Source organism: Chiroxiphia lanceolata, chromosome 5 (genome assembly GCF_009829145.1).
Source record: "Chiroxiphia lanceolata isolate bChiLan1 chromosome 5, bChiLan1.pri, whole genome shotgun sequence".
NCBI classification, from domain to species: Eukaryota; Metazoa; Chordata; class Aves; order Passeriformes; family Pipridae; genus Chiroxiphia; species Chiroxiphia lanceolata.
The window spans coordinates 75247636-75271974 of record NC_045641.1 but is presented as its reverse complement, the minus strand read 5'-3'; the positions used below and the strand labels follow the sequence as shown (position 1 = coordinate 75271974).

Sequence of the window (24339 nt, the reverse complement as noted above, 5' to 3'; positions counted from 1 at the left end):
AGTTACTCCTAATTTCACAGTGGCAAAAATCCAGAAGTCTACTTTGTGCTAGCAGTTTATCTTACATTGGGATATTTTCTTCAGTCATTCAGAAGTTGGGCAACTGCAGCACCTAAAAATGGAGAACTCTGCTGATGGAACAGTTATCACAATACACAGATCACCGTACCAAAATCCTAATTAGCTCATCTGGAAAGGGCATCTCTCCCTCTCTCTCTCCTTCCCCCCTCCTGCTTCTCCTCTCATTTTGGTCTCCTCAGGAAGCCACAAGTAGGATCATCTTGATCACTGTCACATGCCTTAAGGAATCAGTAAATGCTATTGAGACTGAAACATTTGCAAGCTCAGTAAGCAATGGCTACAGAACCAGCAGAAAAGGAACCACAACCAAAAACCCTGTGTGTTTTTCACATGACCATTGTCTCAGCACAGGAGCACCGGGGCAGGAGGTTCCTGCCTCGTGTCCCAAGTGCAGACAGCTCATCCTTACGTGTGAAACGCTTCACACGTGTTTTAAATGTCAGACACATCGAAGCCTCTCGAAGACTTCTCCTATGTTGCTTTTAAACCCTCTACTCCCCCTTCCCCCCTCCTTTTTTTTTTTTTTTTTTTGGATGCAGAGAAAAATTGCTCCATTCCTGCTTGGAATCCAAAGGAGAACAGGAAGTAACGTCTGAGCTCCATAGAGATTCATTTTTATTTGCTTACAGGACGTGGCGGATTCAAAAACTGGCTTCATTTTTCAGTATCCTTAAAGGACCTGACTTTTTTTTTCCCCTTTTTGGCAGGGAGCATGGTTGGAACTTCAAGTTCAGCCAAAATAGACAATAAAACAGTAAAAAGGCATAATGCCAAAAATGCAAAGGCATCAGCGTCCAGAGCATAATTCCACTCTTTTTTCTCTCTCCCCCCCCCAATGATTTACAGAGGAAGACGTAAAAAAAAACAGAAAATGTTCTTTGTCCTAGAATGAACTCCTCATATTTTAAAACAGCCTACAAACATCTCAGACCCACTGGAGGCAAGCTAAAGAATGATATTGCTCATTTAAGCTGACAGATTTTTTTTTTTTAATCCATATGTTTTATTGTTACATTCTTTTGAATTTCATACTTTGTTCTCTTCCTTGTGAGAAAACATTTGTATGAAGTAACAACATGTGGAATCTCTCACACAACACAATATGAAGTTTGGTTCAAAAGTAGCCTTCCTTTTTTTCCTCCTAGCTCATGATACGCAGTTTTAAACATTATCCTCACTGGAAGCATGCCTGTGTTACCCTCTAAGCCAAAAAAGTCCCAATTAATTTAAAAATCTCATTTTGCTGTAGCAAAACTGATTTTATTTTTTCTCCAGGAGGGTCTAACCTGCAAATAAAGCCATGAAAATGAAGTGCAATGGCCAACAAAATACATAAAGCTGCTTCGTGAGGATATGTGCAAGTGTTTCCTCACATTTGCAACAGGAAGCCAGGCAGGATGGGTCTGGGGGAAGGTCTGGAAGCTGTATAGCAAAATTGGAGGGAAAGACAAAAATAGATTTTAAAGAGGATATTGTCTTCCTTACTGCATTAATCCTTGTTTGGAATTAGAAGCTAACTATTCAGTGTTTCCTTTCCATGGTAAGAAATTCAACCTATGTAATTCGCACAAAATATCCAGAAGCCACATAATGTCTTCTATTTATTAACAAGAGTCAAAGAACTACCTCTGCACAAGCTTGTGTCCAACTCAGAAACCAAAAAAGGGCAAAGCAGAAGCTAATTCCTTTATGTAAGAAGGGCAAAGTGCACCTGAAAAATATTCACTTTTCATTTCTGAAGAGAGGAAAGAAAAAAAATAACTATGACACTTGCCTTAAAAACAATTAAAACCTTAACTGAAGACCAAAAGGTAGATATTTCAGGGAGGTGCAAAGTATTTCTGCAAAGCATTTGTGAGGCCAAACACTAGAAATGTGAGTGACAGTAAGGAAAGAGACAGAAAAGGCCATCAGATCACCAAGAACTTCAACCCGTGGTGTTCAGAGGAGCTCTGGTGTGAGCTCACTGTGAGGTGGGGCCAAATGGAACTGAGCTGGGGCAAACACAGCTCTGCCAGCAGGATTAGTAGGAGCACAGGAGAATCAACACAATAGGGGGAATAAAAGGGGGGGGATACCTCTGAGTTGACTTTCCTGAGTGCCATTTCACGTTGCCGTGCTCAGGACACACTGTGCAGCAGGTACAGAGGGTTAAACACAAACCACATGGGACCTGCACAGCCTGGGCTGAGCCTGTGAGCGAAACACGGCAAACCAGAACAAACCCACAGAAAACCTTCACACCCCCTGCCATCAGGAAAATGGACCCAGACAGCATGAAACCATTGGCTGCTACAGATTCCTTAACAAATCCCTCCAGTTTTAAACTGCTGACTGACTGACTGTGTGGATGCTCAGCACACAACTGCTCACACGAGAGGTGAACCTTGCACAGTGTCATGTCAGAACCCACACCGAGTTACCAGGGCAAAGATCACACCACAACACCACACTTTGGGCTACTGGGGACTTCTAAAGAAAAATCACAATGGAAACCAGTTATATAGGTAAAAATAGGCATCCACTAGGATGCCTAGGTTTCCAGAGGAAAAATTAGATCTTTGATTGTGGATGACCTGGACACAAAGCGCAGCTTCATCTGAATCCTCCTGGTACCTCATGCAAATTCAATTTCCAGTGCCTCCTGTATCCATTCTACAAAGTAAGTCCTGCCTGCTGGCTGGACCCAACTTCCCATAGTGCAGGGAGCTGTAGTGGTACTAGGGAAATGCCAGGAGCAGAATTCCCACCTGCAGACAGAGTGCCAAGACACCCTGGGGCTCAGCACTGCACTGACCAGCTCCTGCTGACTGAGGCAAATCTCAGCTGGCTTGCAACAACCACAATCCCTTGCATGTAAGAGCAGCCCAAATTTCCAAGTGCTTTCTGTGTTAAATGATCAGCTTATACTCCGAGTTCACTCCAAACCAAGCTCCACTTTACCCCCCAGCTAATCCCTCCCTCTGCAGTTTTAACTTGGAGTAACAGCAATCAGCAAAACAGAACAGTGCACCCTCAGGGTGCTACAAACCAGCACAGCAGATGCACTGGGGCATTTGGAGTGAGAGAATATTGTTGCAGTGGGCCCCAGTAAGAAACATCCGTACCCCTGGGTCCGTGCATGCAGAGGGCAATACACCCAGAGAACCTGGGGACAGGTGCTCAAGGTGAGAACCATTTGTACAATGGGTTTGCTGTTGATGGCAAGGGGTGGGGAGCAGTGTCTGGGTTTGTTTGCCTTTGCTTCACTGCCCTCTAATATAGGTACAAACTCCAGTTGGAAGGAGACCCCATGGAATCCATACACTGCTGCTGCAGTGACAGCAGCTGACAGGTGGGATCGAAGCTCCAGGGGCAGCAGAGCAGGAAGAGCTGGCTCCAGAGCTGATCCAGCTCACTGGAACAGGACACCCTCCATGTGTGCATCTTTGCTGGTCCCACGTTCTCTGCTAATGACCCAGGAGGAAGGGAAGCCCAGCCCCACATGCTCTTTGTCAGCCTCGGGAACACACTGTCCAAAGGACAGCAATGGTTAAGTGGCCTAGTGGGCCTTCAACCAAGAGAGAGCAGAGACCAGAGCAATGGGAACCAGGCCAATTGTCTAGACAGCAGGCAAAAAACCACGCCAGCTAAATTTAATCAGCTGCCTCCTTTACTTTGTAAAGTGAATGGGCAGATTATAGACAGGGTGACACATAATTTGTGATTGAAATTGCTTGTTTAATCATCATTTAAAGAGATGAACTTCATCCCAGGTTCATATCCATCACTCTTATGTATGCACATCAAACCAAGAGCCATCTTCAAAATAAACAGCAGTGGCTGTGCACTCTCCCTAGTTTATATATTCTTTTGCTGATTCCCCCCACTTGCCCTTTTCCAGGCTATCATAAGTTTTCTGCTCTTCACAGAGGGTCTTTTAACATTCAGACTGGCAGCTTCTTTCTTGAGAAAGGGGTAAAGTTGGCAAAAGACAAATAACATGATTTATAACATCTACTGACTACAATCCACTGCCCAGACTGGTACAGAACAGCTGGCAGGAGAGTGAACAATAGCTCTTATTAGAGATCTGCTATTTAAACCCAGCAACTCTATCCCAGTTTTGATCCAAAGCCCTTAGAGGAAACATGGTAAAAGTCTAAAACATTAGAGGAGGTGGGGGGCCGAGCATGGGGAGAAACCTGCCTTTGGTGGTACAGATATCTACAAATCCTAACCCCCGACTTAACCCTTCTCTAAAAGTTAAGGTGGAATTTGTGATCACAGACCTCCTGCAATACATCACCAGTGGGAACAAGAACAGGAAAAAAGGGACATCAGTAACAGCTAAAGCAGAAAACCATCAACCCCAAAGTGGTGTTAATGTAATTTTTTTAAGTGACACCTCCTGCCACCATTTTGTTGTCTTAAATCACTGAAATTTGAGAAAACCAATATAAGTCGGTAAGATCATCTCCAAACGTTTTTCATATGTAACACAGCCACTGAAAATCCCAGTGGAAATTTTAATGGCTGCCTGAATAATAACCTTTTCTGCTGTTTAAAATTTCAGCTCTTCACATACTTTGATGCTGCTGCTTATGGCAGCAAATATAACTCTTAAGCAACTGTATACAGAATTGGCACAGTTTTGCTTAAATCTGTTTTAAAAAGTATTCAAATGGAACACCTAATGCTGCAACCATCAACCTTGTAAGAGAAATAGCTCCCTTTGTTTTGGGTTTGTGTTTGGTTTGTTTGTTTGTTTTGTTTGTTTGTTTGTTTTTAAGTGAAGTGGAACTGCTTTTCACTATTTTCTCAGGTTGAAGTAAAATAGAGAAACAGGGAATGGTTTCAACAAAGAACATCCAGTGCAAGGATTCCATATTAAAACTTAAAAGTTTCATAGTCCTTTTAATCTACAGTAAAATCAGTAATATTTATAATCAATACACTAGTTTAAAAAGAGTACTCCCACAGATGTGCTGGGCAGTGCTTCCTGAGACATTGCAGTGAGTTACAGCAAGTTCACTCATTTAAACAGTTAAAATACAGAATCACACTGCAAGCATATTTGAAGTTCATAATCACAAGCACTGATGTCAAAAATCCTACCTCCTGCACTCAGACTCAGAGAACATACGTGCACCATGAAATTCCCACTGCAATTGAAATAATCTCTATTTTAGATGGTATCACAAGTGACAGACCAAGTTATTTGTAAGCTTTTGATCAGACGTCTGTAAAAAACAAATGGACTCAAGAAAATTGCATCTGATTCACAGATAATTGTGATCAAAGACATTATATTTATATGAACTGCTACGATCACAGCAGGTTCCCATAATCACCTCGCAGTATAAAATACTGAAAAATAAACACTTTCCTGCTCACCAAAAGAAAGCATGGATATAATTTATTAAAACAACATATTACCTCTTAAAAATGCCTCCTAACTACAATATGCCAATAACAACAAATAATAACACATGCATCTCTTGTTTATAGATACACGGAAACCTGCTCAGTTTAATTTTTTTAATAGGTGCAACTATCGAAAGGAAAAAAGTCAATATGGAATCAATAGACTACTGCTGAGTTAACCTATCACATACAACACTGCAGAAGAGTTTTCAGTCAATCTGCAAGCTGTTATGTCCTGCATGGCATTCCATGCACCTGCATCACACACAGGGATCTGCACTGGAGGCAGAAGGTTTAAAGGAAAAAGCCCAAAAATCACGTATTTGCAGCAGGAAAGATCCTGTTCCTCAGTGCCCTGCAGAGCTGCTGTGACTGTGCCACCTCCCTGTCTGGGCAGCCCAGGGTGGGTAAATCAAACCTCTGCAGGGCACAGGAGTCAGGGCTTTATTTCAGTCCATGTTCAAAGCTAGACAATCCAAAACAGAGCCCTCACACAGAATGGGTTTCATCCTTTGTTTACTGCCTTAAATGCACAGAGGAACAGGCCAGAAGGCAAACACTGAGCCCTGAAAACAGTGAAACACAAGGCAAAGAGGCAAGACAGTCCTGTGCTCAGGAGAGCAAACACCCATGACAACAACTTCCTAACACCCAGAAATGCAGGCAACGGAACAGAGGTAAAAGATGCAAGGAAAGGAATATAAAGCAGTACGAGTGACCTGGTACAGCAAACTGGCATGTATTTGATTCCAGGGATAAAAAGTTAAAGGAACAGACGTGCCCTGGCCAAAGGCCAGCTCCTAACAGAACACAAACCTCGTAAGGTTTGAGTTCTGGTTTTGATTTCAAACCCATGAACTTTAAGTGGATTTGAAATCACACAAACATGCTCGCCCGTTCCGTTTGTGAGAGGAAGAACAGACGGGCAGGTTCTGGCTGTGGCAGGGACACAGCTGCCCCTGTGGCTGCCCAGGCAGGCCCTGGCCCCTCTGGAGCCAGCACAAAGGAGTGCCCGCAGCTGGCAGTGCCCTCCGGGGGTGCCAGAGCCCAGGGGCAGCTTTGTCCGGAATTTGCTGTTGCTGCTGAGTTTACAAGGACAGGTTTCTACTCAAGGAGGCAAAGAGGGGCTGGGGGAGCCTCCTGCACCACATCCATGGCCTGGCTGGAGCTGTACCCCACACACCCCACAGCGGGAACACGGCAGCGACCACAGACTGGGAACACGGGAGAGAAACTTCTGGAGATCAGGAACGACTCTTACAGGCAACTGGGTATAACTGGGAAAGGGGAACAGCATTTCAGGCACACAGAACAGCATTTCAGGCACACAGAACAGCATTTCAGGCACACAGAACAGCATTTCAGGCACACAGAACAGCATTTCAGGCACACAGAACAGCATTTCAGGCACACAGAACAGCATTTCAGGCACACAGAACAGCATTTCAGGCACACAGAACAGCATTTCAGGCACACAGAACAGCATTTCAGGCACACAGAACAGCATTTCAGGCACACAGGTGTCTATTAGACACCTGCAGAGAAGGTTGGGCATCTGCAATCTCCCTTGCTGTTCTAGTCTCATTAACAGGTCTACTGCAATGTGTCATTTCTCTCCACCAATTTTTTTTTAAACAATTTCTTTTAATTATATGTAAGATTTCATATATGTTTGGGAGCCCAGAACAAGCTTCAAAACTGCATGGTAAGTGCCCCGTTAGCTCAGACTCCCATGCCCCTGACACAGCTGCACCACCTTTCCCTGAGATACCTCACCCTTCCCTTGGAAGGGCATATCCCAGTTGTGTCCCAAGGGAATGTGTTACCATCACACCTGGCTCGGGTTCAACTGAGAAAAGCAGATAGGAAGGAGATAGTGCTGCATAGAGCCTGATGTTCCATGTCATCAGTACCAGGTCTCTGGGACACTGGAGGTTTAGGCTGGATATCAGGGAAAGGTTCTTCCCCCAGAGGGTGGTTGGCACTGACCAGGCTCCCCAGGGCAGTGGGCACAGCACCAAGGCTGCCAGAGCTCCAGGAGGATTTGGACAACGCTCTCAGGGACAGGGTGGGATTGTTGGGGTGTCCTGGGCAGGGGTTGGACTGGATGGTCCTTGTGGTCCCTTGTAGCTCATGACCCCATGAGCAGCACACCCCGGTGTGTTTGTGCGGGTGCAGGGGACACAGCACTGCTCCCCACAAAGAGCAGCACCAAACTCATCCTTCAGCTTTCTCTTCTCTCCAGCCAGTGCAATCAGAGCACATTCTTTGGCAGAAGAGGTTAACAAAGACCCAAGAAATCGAAGATAACTCTGGTAATCTGCCGAGAGGGGAAGAGCAGAGGGAAGGGAACTGGCAGGCTTTGTTATTAAGCACACTTCGTGTTATCCAACAGATCCAAGAGTAACACACAGCAACTGGACCCTGGACAGGAAATCTATTACACTGAAATCTATTACAGGAAATCTATTACTGCTCTCAAGGTATGTATGTTGTGACTGCAGAAAGAGCAAAATGCCTAATTCTGGATGCCTCAGGAATAAAAAATGAATAAATTTATATTTTCCTAGTTTTGAGATAGACCTAGTCAAAATTTTTCCATGGAAGCTGTTCCTCAGCAATAAACCAGGTTTTCAGTAAAGCCTTTTTTTTTTTCCTTTTTTGTGAAAAGTATCTGCTTTTGGATGCCTTCCTGAGATGTAATCCAGCTAGGAAAACAGGACCCTAGAGCAAGTAAGCTTATTGTTATAACCAAAACCTGAAGTTTTAAGTTTTTCGTTTTAAAGCTGTGATTTCTCTTTGGTGAGAAGACTTTTCCAGTGAGGCCTCTTTTTCTGGGCATTTCCAATGCAGGGAATCCCTTCAGAATTCCACAGTACAGATACATGTTAGATTTTACAGGTGCAAACCATCCTTTTTTCCAGTTTCAGTTTTCCTTTGGGTAGAACCTGCAGGACAACACTGATCCCGTAAGATCACAGCGTGTTCTGACCCTGTTCAGAGCTAAGGATCCTCAGGACCTGTGGACCTGCAGCACCAGTTCCTGCTGGGAGGCCTCTGACCTTTTACCAGGAGCTGTTTCAAGACAAACAGTGACAAACTTAACTACGGATCCTGCTCTGGGTGACACTTAAGTGACAGTTCAGGTTGACACCTCGACTGTGCTTTCCATAACTCTACAACCTTCTGCAATGGCAGTGGGACAATGATTTCATATGCCAATGTTTCAAAGTGCACCAGGTTTAACTCCTGGACAATTCAAAATAGATTATATTTAAAATAAAGAATAAATGTGAATACTGATTAATCTCTCCACTTTTAAAGTCAAGAAAATCTTAAATTAAGGCCTTTTAACCTGCAAAGCTTTTCTGTGTCATGTTTAAAGACCTACTTTTCAGTATCTCAGCAGGGAACAAGTGCTCCTAGACAGAAACCACAGTACCCATCTACAACCAGAGCTACGTGTTTATGGAAAAAAAGTGATAAATCCATGAAAAAAAATTATCTGGTAACTGAAGTGCTGCCACAAACTGCTTTGTAGTAAAATGAATAAAATAAATTAGAACGAAGCAAATTGCTTTAGACTTGAGGAAAAAAATCATTGCCTAGAAAATCTGCATCTAATACATAAATTTTGTTTTAAACCCTTTACATAAATACAGCAAGATTCAATGCTAAATACAAAGCAGGCCATGTTAAATTTAACAACTGACTTTTTAAAGTAATGACTTCCTATTTTTCTACATTTCTAATGAAATAAGCAGTCCTTATATGCTAGAGAGTCTGGATTTAATTACTTTCAGAGATATTTAGATTAATACTCTCCCGTGGAGAATACTTTCAAGACACTGATCAACAGATTCCGAAGATTAGGTTAAGAACTACATTCATCATAAGTATTTTCTATCTGTTATACATAATTTCTTTTCATATGAAAAATAAATACACAGTGCAAAGATATTTCTTTTTTTTTTTCTCTCCCTTCCCCAAACCTCCAAATCAGCAAGTGTGGCCACAGTACCAACTGCAAACCAGCAGAGAACCCCTGGAACACGCCTGCTATGACCTCTGGGCTGGGGCACTCACCCTGGCAGTGGCTGCAGCACCATGCACTCTTAAGATGTTTTTCAGAGTTAGTCAATAGTTTCCTGCTATTTTACCCAGTCACAATGCCTCAACTGGATTTTTTTTAAGACTGTAGCCTTGTCCTATGAGCCAGCACTGATGGATTTCAAAAGAAGTGCTCCCATGATCGGGTTTGCTTGGCTGTGCTACACAAGTGAGCATCCCCAGTGCCAGTCAGTGTGACAAACTCCCTGGAACAGGCAGTAGGTGTCACTGCAAATGGATAACCACTCTTGCTCCACAGCCACTAACCCTTCCCAACTGCCCTTCCTGCCCAGAAAGCCCATCTGTGGGTTTCCCACCCCCAGCCAAGTACCAAGGGAGATGCACAAGTGACTGCCTTCTAGTGGAAGAGGAAGATTGAAAGCATCATCCTACTCCACCCCTACTAACCAACCAAGTGAAAGCCACCCTGCAGGGCTCCTTCAGGCATCACTGCTGGGGCAGGCAGCACACAGCACTAGAACGGGGCAGAAACAGGGAGGGGTAGAAGACTGGGAGGCAAATGGAACAAAAATCGCTTGATGTCATTTTATACCTCATAAAAGCATCAAATGTTCTAGCAAAACCTACAAAGAGCTACCATCTTCCTCCACATAAAACAACTATTCCTTTTTCTGTCTTCTCCACCTCCGACATTTTATGAACAGCGCTGATCTCAGGCCAACAACAAGAGAGTTTTAAATTTGAGCAATACACAGGTCAAAGGACAAAGGGAAGCATTTGGTTTTATAACAGATGATGCCATTCCAATTAGAGAAACAACAGCATTATTTTCCCTACATTTATTTTAAGAGAAATACAATACATTGCAAACATCACTTCTGAAGAAGCAAAAAATTAGGACTAATATACAGAGATTTCCTAAGGAAAGAGTTGGATGCAGGGGCATGACCAACACACAAAGCTCAGAAGGTAAAGCCATTAAATCCAGTGAATTACATGAATTAATTACGAGAATCACGTGTCTGGAATCAAAAAGGAAGGTATAGCATTTCAGCATGCTTTTCACTAAAGAGGAAAAAAGAATTTTGACCGTCCCTCGCTTTTCCAAACATTGAAAAAATATACCACAGAAGGCATTTAGAAACAGTGTTGGCATTGCAACCTGTGCAGTTTGTAATGGAAGCCTGTGCCATGTTTATTAGGGGCCACTCAGTGTCTCATTTCCCTGCCTTTGTCCTTCACACCTCACTGTCACAGGGCAGGGACACACCAGTTTACACCCAGACACCATTCTGGACAGCTCCAGTACAAGTTCTGTGCCCAGGACGTGCTCCTGAAACAGGTTCTGCCACCCTTAGGAATTTTTGCATATCCATTTCATTAACTATTTTAACAACTTAGACCAGCTAAGGAAATACAGTTCTAACTTCCCTTACATGCCAGCAAATTAAATAACTGTGCTATCTGCTATTTCAGCATCTTAAAAGCCGTTTTAAGAATTCTGAAAGGTTACAAAATGAGGATGAAACCAGAGGAGCTGCATTTCAGTATTCCCCATGTATCCTAAGGAGCCAACACCTCCTCAGTTTCTCTATCCATTGCAACACTTCAGCTGTTGCTAAACAGAAAAGCTGCTGTGAGTGGAGTGGGTGCCCCCACTTTGTCTCTGTGTGCTTCTGCCCAGTATCCCCAGTAGGGTACAGATAACTCTGCCTGTGTCCACACTACCCGAGCAGAGGGCAGCCTTCACTCCCGGCACATGACTCAGCTGCAATGTTTTTGTAACCTCTGCTGGCTGTCTAGCTTCTCCGACGTGAAAAATGTTATATAAATAAGACAACTGAGAGCCGGGTTGCAGCAGAACTCTGTCAGTATGTATTGTTAAGCAGCCATTCATCACCAGACATGACATCCCTACTGAAAGGACTCCTTTAGTTTATTTTAAGGGTACACAAAGCAAATAAGGGGAGTCAAAACACTGACATCATCAACAGTGACCTCCGTTGAGAAGGAAGGGGCAATGACTAGTAGAACCATGACATACAATGAAAGCAACTGGTTTTAAACTCACCGGAGTGACAATTCCAAAGAGTTTGAAATAATTTTTCATAACTTAATCCTGGAATGTAGGAACAGCTTTTTCTAGTGTACCATGTGGAAGCCAAAGCAGTATTTTTTGCTTGTTTCTACACATTCAGCCAACAATGAGGTGGTTCCATTTCCACATACAGGCTTCAGAGTCCCGACACGTGCAGCCAAGGCTTGCTGAACTAGGTCCTGCAAAGTGTCAATACATTCCTATCCATGCTGAAATTCCACTTGGAGGATAATCTTGTTGTCACACAAGCAAAGCAGTGATAAATTAACACATGACAGAATTCAGGCTTAAATATGCATTAAAATATCATTCACTATCAAAGTATGGCAAAAGAAGGACACTGAGTCTTCATAACGGTAAGACTCAGCAAACTGACCTTTTAAAAAGCCTATGAAAACATTTCAGCCAGCCAAGGCAGTTTTGATTCAGCAGCTACACCAGGTCACATTAGCAGAGCAGTGCAGGAGCCTTCAGCAAGTGAAACCCAAAGCAGCCCAGAACAGAACTGCCTGTGAGCCAAGGGGGAACTGGGAGCACAGAACTCCAAGGAGCTGCTTGGACCAAGAGACGGCCTGACCATCCCTGCCCCACTGAGAGGAGCTCCATGGGACAGCCTGCCTTCTAGGGAGACGACTCACATTGTAAACAGGGCTCTTTACATTTGTCCCTACACAGAAACTGCTATCTGGCCACATTCTGAACAAAGGTAGAGACACATCTGTGCAGAAAAATCAACATTTTTTCTCATTTGTCAGGAGAAGCTCAGTTCCATTCTTAATGCAGACACAGGCACTCTCTTTAGGAACTAAACAAAGGGAGATATGACTAACAAACAGAGGCCAGCAAACCAGCAGCTGGATCTTTAATGCCTATTGCAGCCTGTTGTGAGCCCGTGTGAGTCCCAGGCTGCTGGTGAGTATAGGTGGCACTGCCAGCCCACAGCCTGTGCTCACCAGCACACTGCACTAGGTGAACTCCTTTCATCAAGCCAACCAACACTCAACTCAGGATTGACAGTTTTTCCTCCTAAGCTTCTGTGTACTGTGTTAAAATATCAGCAAATAAAATGAATGAATAAATGGAGAAACAACTATGAGACCAAGTTTAGCTGTTTGCATTTTGAAATTTCAACGTTTAGCATTCCCTCTTCCCTCGTCACTTTAAAGTATCTTGGATAAAAAACTAAGGTTTATTTTACTGGAAGTACTAGCAGACTTTAAGAATTGTTTACAAAAACAATCCCACATCCTCCAGTCTTGTTCAGCTGTACAGATCTTCACCCCAACAACAGAAATAACCTAATGCCAGTAGTCATTAATTTCATCAAATTTCACTATTAAGCCAAAATAATGGGCTTGTGAATCAGTTGATTTATGAAAAGTAAACTGTTATTTGGTAGAATGATAGCAACAAGCCACAGTGGAGGTTCTGGTAATGCTGCCATCCGACCACAAGTGACTTTAAAAGAGGAAAAAAAAAAAAAAAGGACAGACCAACCAGTGTTTCTCATACCTGAACTGCATCTCTCAATGAACTAACAGGAAGATTCAAAGGGTGGGAGTCATAAACAGGTAGGGGAAAACTTAATTAAAATATTAAGCTATTAAAAAATAACAAGCAAAACAATAAAACCAAATGACCCTGATTTACAGCTGGAAGCAGCTCATTTCCTCCAGGGGAGTCAGAAGCAGCTCTAATTCCCTGCTGCAGGGATTTACCCCAGCGAGGGAACTACCACTGCCTTAAACTGCTGGCAGAGCTCAGCCCCTCCTGGGCAATACAGACAGTATTTACACCTGCAGCTGATAATTACAGCTGACTTTCAGGCCTCCCCCCCAGGACCCCGAGGAACTGAGCTACTGCCAGCAATCACAGTAGTACAGCAGGACAGTTTTCCTTGGGAACTGCTTAAAAAGGTAACTCCAAACAGTGCTCAATCTACAGAAAGTTTAGGAAACACTCATTTCCCCTGTCCACAACCTGCTCAGCAAGGAAGATCCATGTGGTTCCACACAGCCAGACAGGCCCGAAACAGGACCACGCTGCTCTCTGTCGAGCTTCACAGGAGGATTTCCCATCTCCATATAAGAGATCCGTACAGGAACTGGGGCCCAGAAATCACACATATTCCAACACTAATTACAGAAAACTTCCATTTCACTGTCTAGTAATGCTGTAGGTCCTCTTTTCATGCTGTGAATTGATGGCACTCTATGCAAATGTAGATTATTCTTCTTTCTCTTTGCCCACCAGAGCACTTGGCATGAAGTTATTTATCTACCTCAAGATTCACATTCATTTAAAAAAAAAAACAACAGAGTTTTGATGCAGAATATGTTAACTATACCCCCTCTGATTAGTCTACATTTTACTCTCCAACTGTTCTGCAAGCAATTTTCTCTCAATCCCATCCTTCCCATGCATTCTCTTAACCGGAAAAAAGGCATTTTCCAGGGTATCTCTTAATCATGTAGTAGGCAAAGGTATACAACATTATCCTATGGATTTGGACTGTGGGTTTTTCCTATGAATGGAGAAACACAGCATCATTCTGACGATTTCCAGTTCTTCTGTGAATTTTACATTATTTGCATACTGGAAACCAGAGCATTTAAAAGAAAACATCAGCCCATGTACACTCTCAGTATGAAAACTCTGAAAGTCTAGTCAAAGCAGGGCAGGTTTGTTTCATAAAACCAGTAGCTATTTTCAGGTCATTTAATTTTACAACTTTACCTATTACTTTCAGTAAATATTTATATTTTGAAACAGATTTCCCAACAGGCAGCCCTCTCCTCCAAGCTGTAATGGGAGAGGGAGGCATTGCATGGCTGCACCCCCTGAACCACTGCAGGTCTCGGTGCCAAGCACCAGCCCCTCCCTTCACTGTGCTTTTCAGGGGGCGTTTTGTCATGGATTCCTGCATGGAGGCGAGGTTTCATTACAGCTCCTCCCAGCAGGCAGAGGGACAGCGCTCAGACTGTCCTGCGCCCTGTGTTTTGTGAAAGGAGAGCTGATGAGGGCTTTGCTGAGGCAGCTGGAGCAGGGGCCACTCAACTCAAATTAAAGGCACTACAGTGCCTTACAGACAGTAACGTGGTTATCTGAGAGCAACTCACAGACAACGCACAAATGAAAATCCCAGCTAACTGAACTAGCAATGTTTCATCATGAGAGTCAGACAACACCCGCAAAGCAGTTTGAGCTTACTTCAGAGTCACATTGAAAGCCATTACATATTTAGCACTACGGGAAATCATTTTAAAGTTCTTCACAGCATACACGTTGCTACTACTACTGTGAGTACGAACAGAGGTTCACCAGCACTCTGCACCACGTAAGGAAAGAGTCAAATACCCAGAAACTCATGAAGTTCTACAAACTAGTAACCTGTCCTTACTTTACATCCCTTTCTCCATTACACATGGGTAAATAAAGACTGCCCAGGCAGTGGGGTAGAAACCACAGAGGCCAGTTCAGCAAACAGGTGTGTCACCAAGAGTTGGGGGGAGACATCATTTCTGAACCCCACAGAACCCAAGGAATATTTTACATTACTGAACCTGTTCTGTGACAAGGAACCACAGATCAAAATCAGCCTTCAAAATGCAAAGTGAAATCCCACTTGAAAAAAAAAAAAAAGAAGAAACACAGAAGTATGAATGACTCAAAAGAATCACTCCTACACTGCTGGCAGCTACTTGGGCTTTACAAATGTGTTCAGATTTATTAATTCAAAGGGCTGCCTGAAAAGGGAGAGATTATGAAAAATGCGAAAGTTAAATGTCACTGACAATTAATTCCTCTCCGTGTTCTCTGTGCACTCCCCCTCACAAAGTTAAAGCTCAGAAAGAAGGTCCTACTTCTGACCAAGTAATACATGACAAGCTTCAGAACAGGTAACCAGGCCATCCCAAAGAAGAGAGTGGATGCTGCCGATCAGCCTTACCGCTCGCTAACTCCCTAGCACAGGATGTTACACGCACCTATTGCACCCCCCGGCTCGGTCAGCCCGCATCCTACACAGAGAGCCCATCACACACAGCTCCTTCCCACCCTCACACCACGGCACACACTTTCCGAGCCTTCCGCACCCCCTTCCCGGGCAGTGTGTCCGTCGGCGGAGCGCGGGCACACCGGGACACACCGGGGCGCACCCCACGCACCGGGACACACCGGGGCACACCCCACGCACCGGGACACACCGGGGCACACCCCACGCACCGGGACACACCGGGGCACACCCCACGCACCGGGACACACCGGGGCACACCCCACGCACCGGGACACACCGGGGCACACCCCACGCACCGGGACACACCGGGGCACACCCCACGCACCGGGACACACCGGGGCACACCCCACGCACCGGGACACGGCCGCCCTGCCCGGCAGCGCCCGCGGGACGGGACACGCACCTGCCGCCCGACCCGCACTGTTCAGGGGGCGTTCGTGTGTTCGGAGGCTCCTTCCAGCGCCGCCCCAGCGGGCAGGGCAGCCCAGTCCTCCCAGCCCTCCCTCACCCCCGCGCCCCCAGGGACAAACACCGCGGGTCCCCCTTCGCCGCCCTGCCCGGGAGCACCAGGGGATGCCCGGGTCCGCCCTGCCCTGCCCGCTCACCTGTGCCCCGGGGCCGGGCCGGGCCGAGGCGGCGGTGCCGGGCAGGGAGCGGGGCCGGGATCGGGTCCCGCCCGGGGGAGGAGGGAGGTCCCGGCGCAGGCCCGGCCGTGCCGGTGCCGCGGGCGGAGCGGGGCTCCCTCCCCGTGGCCCCGGCGTGCGGCTTCCTTAGTCCTCTCCGTAAGGGACGCTCTGGGGCTTCTCCGGCTTTGCTGCACCCTCAGGAGGCTACGAAAGCCTCTGTAATGCGTTTCCTACTGCAGAATTAAAGCTCATCTGAGAGACAGTGTGTTTATGCGGCACCTTCGCTCCCAGAGGGGTTTACGAGCCCCGGCCCTGGCTCTGGGCACTGAGTACCTCGGTGCCATTCCCTGGCAGACTCCAGGTATTTACGGGACCTGGATTTACACCTGCCTGAGTGTGTCCCCTCCAGGGCACAGCCGCTTCAGGATAAGGAACGGATCCCAACAAGTGGAGGGGTTTGATCAGGGAGCCCCGGTCTGACTTTGAAACAGAATTAGACAGAAAAGACAAGAAACTATTTGATACCTCCGTGCTGAATGAATCATTAAAGGATTAATCAAATTACTCACAGCTCTATAAAGATGTTGAGCAATGGTATTTTACATTTCAGTCACCTTTTGCATCCAGTCCCAAAGAGGTGAAGAGATTGGCCATTTATTTTCAACACAACACATCCTCAATACTCTCCCTCTAAGTACGCAAAAAACTTCAGTCAGGATCTTTGGACTTGGAATGAAACCCATGTAGCAATTGTCTAAAAACAACAATAACAACCCCCAAACAAGCAAAACCCCCAAACAAACATTTTTCAAAATATCTATTTCAGAACCTAAAAGGAAAAATATTTAAGACAATAATATCTATATATTTTTAGTGATTTTTGATACATGCTAAACTTCTTAGAGAAGTTATCTGAAACCAGTTAGTTAACATAAATTGAAGGAAAAACAAACTTCAAGACTGTGGATGTTATGGTTCATAAATTGGGGCTCAGTTGCACCTTGCTGGTAAGACACCCTTAAAACACCCTGTAGTCTTCCAAACCCTGATGGTCTGGGCAAAATGTAGCTCCTGTCTCCTTTAATCAAACTTCTGTCTCTGCTCTCAGTCAGACCGTTATTTCCTACTTCATTTATTAACTATCTAGTTTGGAGTGACCAAATGCTGGGAGTAAAACCTTTCAGTGTAAAGGGGAAAGTTAGTTCCCAATTCACAAGGAAAATTGTTCAAGTGGATTTAGGTGTCTGCACGTGGGCAGAACCGTATAAGCAAGGCTTTCACTTCTGACCAGGAAACACTGAAAAACAAAAAAATTTTAAAGCATGGGTATAGTTGAAATCTTGTAGACATCATCAATAAATTGGAAATGTTTTGTGTTGAAGACACTGGTATTTACTTTCAGCTGATTAGATGCATGTGTACATGTTATGTGCATAAATAAAAGATGAGAATTAGTCACCACTTCCACATCAATATGAAAACCTAAGATACTCAGTTGTTATACTTTAGGACTCTTATCTTGCCAAACAGGAAACTTGAAAGCATCATTATCACATCAGTATGATTTCCACACTGCCTTGTTTTAGGTACCAACAATGTTTGCTCTGCCAGGTGACGTGGAAAGGCCTGACATTTTAAAGTCACATTCACTGTAATTTTTAAAAGTATCTTCTATCATTTATTCAAAGTTTGTCTCCACCTTTTTTTGCCTGTTGAAAACTGCATGTACATAAAAGCCTCTGGAAGGCTTTTCACGGCTGCAGAAATGGGGCATTAGTAATTTGTTTGAAGAAATTAATATGGTAAACAACAAAATTCTGCTAACAGCATTCCAGTAGTGAGGTGCAATCTATTTTAGCAGGAATTGCTTTGAGCTTTCAAACTTGGTTTAGTTGAATCATTATTTATTTATACACGAAGTGTGTAGTCAGAATTTCGTAGTAAAACATTAAGCTGTGAGCACACATACTTGCTACTTTTTTGACACCTGATCTGGATATTTGTCCATGTAACACAGCAAATAGAAAACTATATTGTAAAATGCAATTTCAGTTCCAGTTATGATTTCCTCACTACTTTTTATAATTTTTTTAGGCCTGACCTTTTTTATATTTATATCCCATATAGAGGATTTCTTTGTAGTTTGTTTATTTCAAATGTAAGCATAGGTTTGGTATGGTTTTAGTTGAAAGATGAATATTAGTGGTTTGCATTTCTTTATCTCAAAGTTAGATCTCATACAAAACATGTTTTCAAGTTCTAGTAAGAAAGAAAATATCACCTCTAGGTAGCAAAGAATTTTTTGAGTCCTGAACAGTGCTGGAGTGTTTAGGTTCCCACCAATAGCTCATGTGACAGCATTGCTTAAAAAATTATTTGACCAAGTTCATGACACTGACAGCAGCAAATCTTCCTTTCTGAAATCACATGGGGGGGAAAAAAAAAAAATCTTAAACCAGCATATTGTCTTTTCCCTTATTATTAATAAAGGTACATAAAGGGCAGATAAACCAGGAAAAAAACCCCCAAACTTAGAAAGCTACTGGAATCTCGACTGTGGTGCCAGTTCAACTGGCAGCCTTGAAGCAAATCAATATTGTTTCAGTTGTTTCCTAAGGCTGGAAAAGCAGACTTGTAACCAAGCTAGATAAGCACAAGCCATTGGCATGGGCTGCATTGTACTTATAAAACAGGAGCCAAGAGCACAATTTTTCTGGAGGATCAGCTGGAAATTATGAACATAGTGGAATTTTACAAGGAGAAACGTAAGAATTATGCATTGTGTCATGCCAAAACTGCATTGCCATACCTAAAGAAATCTTGCTATTGAAAATCAGTAATTTTGGCAAGGAAAACTACATAGGTGAATATATTGGCTTATAATAATTTTTCATTAATTTTTTTTCCTTCAAATTTAAAAAAAAACCAACCAAACAACCAAAAACCAAAAAACACCTTCATAACCCGACAACAGATCTAAAGTGAAAATAGATAATGGCAGTGAGATCTGACACCTCGTGTCATACAGGATTAGCTTCTCACAGATGTGTAGTTTTTCTTGATTAAAAGCAAATCTGTGAAAGCAGACACGAGCACCTCCCCCTGCAATTAGGAGCTGGCACCAGGAGAATCGTGTGTTGCAGTTCTGGCCTATTTGCTGCTCATTTGTTTTTTTTTAAACACCTGGCAACACAAGAGTGACTGCAGGTGAGCAACTAAGTTTATACACAATTCAGGCAGCCTTTGAATGGGACCAGCAATCAAGTTCAGAGGGAACAGGAATTGTTCATCTAGCTGATCCCAGAAATACTAACTGGAAATGTGTATACTCTGAGGATTTAGACACCTTACAGATGGCAACAGACAAGTCCCAAATGTTCTCTTCAAAAACAAAAAACAAACCCAAACCCCAGCATCGTGGATCAAGCCACAAGAAAAAGAGGTTTTCCCCTTTTAACCCAGGTCTGCAGAGTATTTTATCATATGTTCACTTAAAATAAAAAGAGTTGCTCTCTGGCCACCAGCTAGAACACAGAACTCCCCTCAGTGCCATGTTGTGAGGTCATTCTCAGTCTCAGGTTTTCCATCTCTGGTCCACAGAGCCCACAATTCCCTGTGTACCTGCCAGCTTTTCCGAGGAAACCAAGCAAGCAGAATGCTGCTGGTTTCTGAAGCAATCAGGGCAACTTCTTTGTTCTGAACCTGACCTGGTGTCACCTGACACTGCAAAATGGCCCAGAAAACTGTGGGTTTCTGCCTCCCTTCTCCTGCCTTGCTGTTTCGGGAGGAGCAAGACAATCCTCACCCAAGGTTTTTGGAAAGGAAAGTTCCCTCTCCCCACAGTGATGAGGCAGAACGGAATGCAGACTGCTCGTGCCATTTGCTCACTTCCCTGAGTTCCTGCAGCCATAGGTACACTTCTCCCCTCTCCTAGGGCCATTGCCAAGCTGAGCCAAGCAGGTGGATTTCTGCACCTGGGAGGAAACCTCGCACACCCTGAGGGGCTGGGGCAGGCTGTGGAGGCCACTGGAGTTGGGGTCACAGCTCCAGCCCATCCGGACTTCTCCAGCACTGCCTTCGTTCAACCCCAAAAGGGTGCAATGCTCTGAAACCTACTGCTGCAAATAACAGCCACATGTCCATCTGAGATCTTGAGAGGTTTATCATTAACCTCCTGGGCAGTCTTTTGAGTCCTTGCTCTGAGTTGGCAACATGGGTGACCCACACAGCAAAATACCCCAAAACAGAACCCACGGTCTATCAACATTCTTGGAGACAAAAATCAGAACCGACAAATTTGTCTTTAAAAACCACCTGCAATTACAAACAAGCAAATAGAAATGTTAAAAAGAAGTTACCATAGACTAGATTTCCACAGCAGTCAGAACCCCCAGTAACAATGTGCATTTGGTTTGATTCACCAGTCGGGTACCTGGAGGATAACAGGATCCACTTCACTGCTGTGTGTCAGGAGAGGACCAGGATATGGGGACCCACAGGCACATCACTGTGCTGGGAGTGCTGAGATGCCAAAAGCATCAGATTTTCTAGCTGCTGCATTAGTAAAGATCTGTATAATATTCAGCAGTGCTTGATGGGGAGTCAAGGGGAGCCAGAAGATTAAAACCAAGCGTGAGGATTATTAAAATCATACACAGAAAGTGCTGGTTTATTTTAATGCAAGAGGACAATAACACAGTGAGCACTGGCTAACAATGGTACAGCACAAATACTGAAGTGTCTGTATTAATCTAGCACGGGTCCAACTCAAGTACAACTTGCAGCTCCTGAGGGTATGACCGATGAAGGGGAAAATGAGAGAATCCCTACTCAGAAAATCGCATGGCAAGAACTGCAGCTAGATTAAAAAATGAAACAAGGCTTAACTTTTCAGCAAATAACACACAGTTATAGGTATTAACATGGCAGTTAGCTTTTCTTACACACCATGGCTTAAGCCAGTCATCACAGGAGTTGTCAGCAGTATGTTTTATTTGCTAGAGCGTGTCTCTAGCCTGCTGTAGCAAATAATGTATTTTCAGGTTTTGAGTTACTCAGCTGCACAAACAGGAATGGCCTGAACACAGGAACACATATTTGATTATTATGTATTTAATTATTTAGCATCCTTCCCTTTACCATGCCACAACAGTGTTACACACATGCACTAAGCTTTAAAAACATGGTATTTTGAACCTGGCAGTATTATTTCACTGGCTGAACAACGAGGGGGGTTGTGTGTGTAGGGAATGGACTGACTGCACTATAATGATTAGCATCAATCAACTATATTCACCAAAGCACCAGCCCTGGCCTGCTGCACAAGGCTGTGTGTGCTGCAGACCCACTCTGGACAGCTGTGGAAGAGTTCTACAATGAGAATGATGGAACCCACCAGTTTAACAGGGGGGTTTGGTGCTATCGTGTTTCACTGCCCTTGAAAGCCAAAGTGCTTTAAACAGGTGACTTTAGCAGGTAAGAACATTGTCAAAACTTGTTTCAATAACATATTTGTTTTTAATAATACACTAGTCTATAATAACCTACAATAGTAACTCAAACTGACATTATCTATAAAATGTAAGATCCAATATAATTCAATTAAATACCAGTCTAACAATTTTTATGCAAATTACTTTACTCCATCTTGCACATTCCTTTATCTCTGGAGATCACTCTCAATTTCCTTTTCTGCAGCCACACTGCATTTTGGTAATATCACCACTGAAGCTGAAGATAATGTTTCAGCTCTTAAGCCTACCAGAAAATTATAGTTAGATTTATATCCACTGTAGTCACACAACTTTGCTTTCCAATGATTTTTCAAAGTACTTTTCCATAAAGTCTAGAAAGTTCAGGCAGGACACCAGCATTGTTTTCAGTCTATTCTGAATTTCAGACCGGTTTTTAAGTCTATTAATAGCCTCTCTACAAGAATGTTCATTAGAAGGAAGGCTGTAAGCACATCCTAGATCAGACTCTTCCCATTTTAAAGCCCAGATGCTTATAACTTTGCCAAACATTAAATGCTTGGGCTGAAATTTTCCATACAATGTCTGTGTCTCAAGCTGAGATGTGTTGGAAAATTTCAGCTAAAAAAAATAGAACTGTTTCCAAGAATGAGGGTAGGGGAAAAACAGTCTGTTTCACTTGGGGGTGGGAAGACAGACAAAAGTCAGAGACATTTTCACTGCAGAGCCCTCTTACTCTGATGCACTGCCCTGAAATTGGCAGGAAGGAAGAATTTTGTATAAAATTACACTTCCCCCCCACCCCCCCCCGTGAAAATCAACCCAGTATGGGCTGCTTTAAAAAATTGGGGCCTGGGTGAACTCACTCCAACACAGGATGGGAAGGAGCTGCCTGCTGGGCTGAGCCCCGGGAAGGAGCTGCCTGCTGGGCTGGGCTGAGCCCCGCACAGCCCCCATGTGTGCCCCCCCCCCAGGCCCAGGGGCTCCATAGACAGCCCTTGGCCCCCAGACACTGTCACAACACACCCAGAACACCAAGCACCAGGTTAAACCCACTACACAGGTTTGGTGCAGGCAGCAAGCAGCAGGAGCTGGAGAAAGAGGAGGGAAGGGATTGCTGACACAGTCACTGCTGAAGTGCCCAGGTGAGCTCAGGACCAGCCTGACCATCCAGTCACTGGGCCTGAGCTCACCTGGAGGCAAACTTCACTTCTTCAGTTTCTCAGCTAAGAGCTTGATCTCTCAAATTCATACTGCACAATTCTTTGCATTGGTTTTGCTTGTTTAGAAATTAAAAAGGAAATCAGGAACAGCTACAGTGCATATGAGCTTTGTTAAGTGTTTAAGGAACCTTAGCACGGTTAAGTCTTTCTAATAAGGGAAGAAATCTTAACTATGCTAAGACACTAGAGATGCTTAAGTCTCCTTAGGAATTTAGAGTAGCCCAGCCATGCCAGGACACCAAGCTTAAAGAAATTTTAATTGGTTAATAAGCTGTAAATTCTTAACCTATCTTAAAAGAGTTAAGTGCTATAATCCCAAATGCTTGATTCTTTTATCCAGTCAAAACAATGAGATCAAAACTCTGAGCCTCTGAAGTTCAGTACAGTTTTCCTTTGTATTGCTGGGCTGAAGTCTGCAACCGAAGTCTGAATCCATGCTCAACCAAATCTTCATGGTCAGGGGCTCAGCCTGCTTGGAATTAACATCTCTCTGCCATTTGGATGAATTTGAACTAAGAGTTCGGTTCTAAACAGTGGTTGCCTGAAATGTTATCCAAACTTTTTTTTTTGTTCCTGCTGATATTGGATATCAGTAGAGGTAATTTACTGACCCTTCCTGGTTAAATACCATCAGGCCAAAAACTCAGCTGAACACCGCTGAACAGGGCAGTCACTGTAAAGAGAAATCTCTGGTTGTGGGGTCAGTAAGCCAAAGGGGATGTGGACATTAAGGCAATATTCCAGGAAAATTTGTAGAATTAAATGAGCCAAACTACTTTAAAACGTTATGTCACAATGAGATATACATACACACATCTCAGATACGTATAGCTGAGAAAATACACATTTATTAGAAAGCAGTGGCTTACTTGCAATGTTAATAATTATTTCGGGAGGAAAGGAGCTTTTGAAACCAGCTAATAAATGTGGGCATAGTGATCCTATGCACTGCTGCCTTACAGGTAATAAGAGAGTCCCCCCTCACATACATCAGTATCTCATTAACAGCAGTGCTATGTTTATGTTTTCTAACTTCTTGTAGAAAATTAGTTTATGACCAGTAAGAGATCCTCATGATTAAGTAGGAAATTTTGGCCTCTGCTCATGGGTTGGAATCCCTGATATAAAAGGGCTCCACACACCAAGGCTCTACCATTTGTAGCACAATCTCTCAGAAGAACTTTGTCGCCAGTAAAAGGTTAAACTGCATTTTTGCAGCTCTGGAGTGGATCTGAGGGTGTTACTGAAGAGTATTTACACCTCTTATGAACCATTGAACCAGGTTCAAAGGGTTTTCTCTGCTGTGGAACCCCCATAAGCAGCAGCAGTTTGTAGCCAGATGTGGTAA

General features: G+C 43.8%; 1 long non-coding RNA gene across 1 annotated transcript; it reads left to right on the top strand.

Annotated features, from left to right (window-relative positions):
* Positions 1–6068: 6068 nt before the first annotated feature.
* Positions 6069–8721, top strand: LOC116787380. The gene is made up of 4 exons (XR_004357279.1): positions 6069–6164; positions 7883–7970; positions 8159–8220; positions 8412–8721. It is a non-coding gene; the product is annotated as an uncharacterized LOC116787380 (long non-coding RNA).
* Positions 8722–24339: the final 15618 nt, after the last annotated feature.